This window comes from Coregonus clupeaformis, chromosome 17, assembly GCF_020615455.1.
Source record: "Coregonus clupeaformis isolate EN_2021a chromosome 17, ASM2061545v1, whole genome shotgun sequence".
NCBI classification, from domain to species: Eukaryota; Metazoa; Chordata; class Actinopteri; order Salmoniformes; family Salmonidae; genus Coregonus; species Coregonus clupeaformis.
Window position 1 is genome coordinate 59,491,673 of NC_059208.1, and position 5,628 is coordinate 59,497,300.

Here is a 5,628-nt window from a genome sequence, read left to right on the forward strand (position 1 = left end):
TCAAGCTGTCTCACTACAGAAACAGGAGATAGACTAGCGTCCAGGGGGTGTACTGTACATCAAGCTGTCTCACTACAGAAACAGGAGATAGACTAGGGTTAGGGGGGTGTACTGTCCAGGGGGTGTCCTGTCCAGGTGGTGTCCTGTCCAGGGGGTGTCCTGTCCAGGGGGTGTACTGTCCAGGGGGTGTCCTGTCCAGGGGGTGTCCTGTCCAGGGGGTGTCCTGTCCAGGGGGTGTACTGTCCAGGGGGTGTACTGTCCAGGGGGTGTCCTGTCCAGGGGGTGTCCTGTCCAGGGGGTGTACTGTCCAGGGGGTGTACTGTACATCAGACTCCTTCTCATATTATCCATTTTACTCGTTAACACACCTCTAAATGTACTGTAAAAGCTCGTGGAAGTTTGCACATTATTTTATTCGATCAGAAAGCCTGTATGTCTGTCAGTTGTAGGCTACTCATGGTTTTGCATATAGCCTGGTATAACTCAGTATAACTGGATAGCTACAGTATATAGCCTGGTATAACTCAGTATAACTGGATAGCTACAGTATATAGCCTGGTATAACTCCAGTTCACATACAGTACATAGGACTTTACATACTGTAGGACTTTTCTGTCAGGGTAGGCTACATAGACTTGTTCTTTATCAATGGCAGGGTAGGCTACATAGACTTGTTCTTTATCAATGGCAGGGTAGGCTACATAGACTTGTTCTTTATCAATAGCAGGGTAGGCTACATAGACTTGTTCTTTATCAATAGCAGGGTAGGCTACATAGACTTGTTCTTTATCAATGGCAGGTTAGTCTACATAGACTTGTTCTTTATCAATAGCAGGGTAGGCTACATAGACTTGTTCTTTATCAATGGCAGGTTAGTCTACATAGACTTGTTCTTTATCAATAGCAGGGTAGGCTACATAGACTTGTTCTTTATCAATAGCAGGGTAGGCTACATAGACTTGTTCTTTATCAATGGCAGGTTAGTCTACATAGACTTGTTCTTTATCAATAGCAGGGTAGGCTACATAGACTTGTTCTTTATCAATGGCAGGTTAGTCTACATAGACTTGTTCTTTATCAATGGCAGGGTAGGCTACATAGACTTGTTCTTTATCAATGGCAGGGTAGGCTACATAGACTTGTTCTTTATCAATGGCAGGTTAGTCTACATAGCGAACATAACGTTCCTTTCCACATCTCTGGCCCTCTACTGTGCTGCACACTCATAATGCAAATATAACCATCAAAGTTATGCATGCACCCACACAATTTCTTCCTGTATGTAGTACATTGGCACAACATAACTAAGGGTTGTATACTGGTGGGCCGTAACTCAGGGTTGTGAACTGGTTGGCCGTAACTCAGGGTTGTGAACTTGTTGGCCGTAACTCAGGGTTGTGAACTGGTTGGCCGTAACTCAGGGTTGTGAACTGGTTGGCCGTAACTCAGGATTGTGAACTTGTTGGCCGTAACTCAGGGTTGTGAACTGCTTCACCGTAACTCAGGGTTGTGAACTTGTTGGCCGTAACTCAGGGTTGTGAACTGGTTGGCCGTAACTCAGGGTTGTGTACTAGTTGGCCATAGCACGTTCCCCCTATAGAGTTCACCAGCTTGTTGCCCTAAAACCCGGAAATTAGTTACCTCTGATTTGTTCAGCCATTCCTATGGGAAACATTAATGGGGAAAGTATAGGGTTTTGGTATAAACAAAGTTTAATGTCAAAAGGTAAACACAGGCTTAGGAGATCTTATACTTTTTGTTCTATGTGAATTATGAAGGCTTTATGTGCTTTTTTAAAATTACATAAATGTTTCTAAATTCACAAAAAGTGATGTTAGCTGATGAAGATTATCTCATAGAACAAAACGTATGCGATCTCCTAAGCCTGTGTTTACCACAGACCTTATTTTCGGCGTTTATCCAAAAACTCCATTAATTTGCCCATAGGCTTTGTCCAACAAACCACGTCGGAGTTAGTGCCTACAAAAAGACACCATCACTATTACTCTCTATAATATCACATTCCTTGTAATGATGGCTTTCCATGCGGTAAAGACATTCCTAACACCCATTTGTTATTTGAGTCATCTTGTTGCCATTTATGCTTTTGTCTGGCAGCCGATAAACGGCAGAACGGCAGCTCCCTACCAACAGAACAGAACGGCAGCTCCCTACCAACAGAACAGAACGGCAGCTCCCTTCCAACAGAACAGAACGGCAGCTCCCTACCAACAGAACAGAACGGCAGCTCCCTTCCAACAGAACAGAACGGCAGCTCCCTTCCAACAGAACAGAACGGCAGCTCCCTACCAACAGAACAGAACGGCAGCTCCCTACCAACAGAACAGAACGGCAGCTCCCTTCCAACAGAACAGAACGGCTGCTCCCTTCCAACAGAACAGAACGGCAGCTCCCTTCCAACAGAACAGAACGGCAGCTCCCTACCAACAGAACAGAACGGCAGCTCCCTACCAACAGAACAGAACAGAGTAGACTTTGACATGCAGTTAGAAATGTGAAATGTAAAAAACATTCTTTTTGTAAACTCTCTCTTTGATGAATGCCTCAGTCAGACCGCACAGACAAGCTGCGTCTCAAATGGCATCCTATTTCCTATTCCCAATAGGGATCTGATCAAAAGTAGTGCACTACATAGGGAATAGGGTGCTATTTGGGACACAGAATGGGTGGGTGAACAGAACACAGAGCTGGAATCTCAGTTTAATGAGCATTTCAGGTTGAAACTGGATGTATGTCATTCATATTCATGTTTTACTGTCTGTAAAACCCACCAATCATGTTTTACCGTCTATAAAACCCACCATGTTTTACCGTCTATAAAACCCACCCATCATGTTTTAAAGTCTATAAAACCCACCCATCATGTTTTACTGTCCATAAAACCCACCATGTTTTACCGTCTATAAAATCCACGATGTTTTACAGTCTATAAAACCCACCATGTTTTACAGTCTATAAAACCCACCATGATTTACAGTCTATAAAACCCACCATGATTTTCTGTATATAAAACCCACCATGTTTTACCGTCTATAAAACCCACCATGTTTTACCGTCTATAAAACCCACCATGTTTTACAGTCTATAAAACCCACCATGTTTTACAGTCTATAAAACCCACCATGATTTTCTGTATATAAAACCCACCATGATTTACCGTCTATAAAACCCACCATGTTTTACCGTCTATAAAACCCACCATGTTTTACCGTCTATAAAACCTACGATGTTATTATTGCCGTAGCAAAATCAAGTATTTTGGCCCGTAACTATTGCAAAGAAAAACTGCGAAATCCTGGAGGGACTGACTGGAACAATGAGCCAGGTTTTTTGGGTTGGCCCACATAACCTTATCACACCAGGAAAAACTCTGGGGATTGCAGTAGTTCCTCGTCCCATATTCACAAAGAGTTTCAGACTGCTGATGTAGGGTCAGTTTGACCATTTAGAACATAATTGATACGATTTTAATGGCCCATATCCATAAATCGTCTCAGAATAGTAGGAGTGCAAATCTAGGATCATGTCCCCCCCATCCAGCGGTGAGGAGCTGTGAGGAGCTGTGAGGAGCGGTGAGGAGCTGTGAGGAGCGGTGAGTAGCAGAGAGGAGCTGTGAGGAGCTGTGAGGAGCGGTGAGGAGCGGTGAGGAGCAGTGAGGAGCTGTGAGGAGCTGTGAGGAGCAGTGAGGAGCGGTGAGGAGCAGTGAGGAGCAGAGAGGAGCTATGAGGAGCTGTGAGGAGCTGTGAAGAGCAGTGAGGAGCGTGAGGAGCTGTGAGGAGCTGTGAGGAGCTGTGAGGAGCGGTGAGGAGCGGTGAAGCTGTGAGGAGCGGTGAGGTGCTGTGAGGAGTGGTGAGGAACGGTGAGGAGCTGTGAGGAGCGGTGAGAAGCTGTGAGGAGCTGTGAGGTGCTGTGAGGAGCGGTGAGGAGCGGTGAAGCTGTGAGGAGCGGTGAGGTGCTGTGAGGAGTGGTGAGGAACGGTGAGGAGCTGTGAGGAGCGGTGAGGAGCTGTGAGGAGTGGTGAGGAACGGTGAGGAGCGGTGAGGAGCGGTGAGGTGCTGTGAGGAGTGGTGAGGAACGGGGAGGAGCTGTGAGGAGCTGTGAGGAGCAGTGAGGAGCTGTGAGGAGCGGTGAGGAGCGTGAGGAGCTGTGAGGAGCCGTGAGGAGCTGTGAGGAGCGGTGAGGAGCGGTGAAGCTGTGAGGAGCGGGGAGGTGCTGTGAGGAGTGGTGAGGAGCAGTGAGGAGCTGTGAGGAGCTGTGAGGAGCGGTGATGAGCTGTGAGGAGCTGTGAGGAGCTGTGAGGAGCGGTGAGGAGCTGTGAGGAGCTGTGAGGAGCGGTGAGGAGCTGGGAGGAGCTGTGAGGAGCGGTGAGGAGCTGTGAGGTGCTGTGAGGAGCGGTGAGGAGCTGTGAGGTGCTGTGAGGAGCTGTGAGGAGCTGTGAGGAGCTGTGAGGAGCTGTGAGCAGCAGTGAGGAGCTGTGAGCAGCGAGCATGGTGGTCCGGTCTTTCAGCTCCAGTCTTTCATCATGAGTGTTTTATTACCTTATTTTTCTTCTCTCCTCAGAACCCCAGCAGGAGAATGTCTCTTCTCATGGCACCCTATTGCCTACATAGTGTACTACATTTGACCTGCTCTGGTACACTATGTAGGGATTAGTGCCATTTGGGACGCAGCTCATGTCTCTGCTCTCAGCCAACAGCAGCTGGTTCCAGTTACCTTCAACACTGGAGAAAATATTTACTCCTAAAAATTAAGAGGATAACTTTCCGTCTTTGACCATGTTCCAGAAGCATCTGGCTTGTGTTAGCAGATAGGAGGGCTCTAGTCTCTCTCTCTCTCTCTCTCTCTCTCTCTCTCTCTCTCTCTCTCTCTGTCTCTCTCTCTCTCTCTCTCTCTCTCTCTCTCTCTCTCTCTTTCTCTCTCTCTGTCTCTCTCTCTCTCTCTCTCTCTCTCTCTCTCTCTCTCGTGAGGTAGGAAGGGAATAATATGAGTGGAAAATGAGAGAGGAGGAGATCTCTGAGCTGACTGTCTCACTCTGGCTCTGCAGGGAACTGGACTGAAGCTAATCCCACACTGAGGAGCCACAGACTAAAGTAGACCTGAAGATCTGAGAAATCCTACCATCTACTACATGGACCGGGTTGCTGCACCAATCCATCCAGAAGTCTGTAGCTCAAACACACAATGTTTTAAAGGGGTTGGAAGTCCGAAACGTGCCAGTGTTACAGTGGGACTCATTGGGTTAAGAAACTGCATGTTGTTGACCTAGTTTTTCTGTGACCCAAATGGCATCCTATTCAATGGCACTACTTTTGACCAGAGTCCCATAGGCCGAGGGGAGGCAGCCTAAATGTAGTTGATCTTTCCCCTCAGATGCAGAGCCAGGTCCTGTGAGGAATAACATGGCAAACCATTGATTAAGCCCAAACACCACACTGGGAATGTAAGAATCTGAGAGGAAAGGTTACAGTCCAAACACCACACTGGGAATGTAAGAAGTCTGAGATGAAAGGTTCCATTTTCAGCTCTACTGATGGTTTTCTCACAAATATGTTGTGCATTATTTAGCAGGTGTGCCCACTCAGGTATTGGCAGGTATCTGCACGCTGT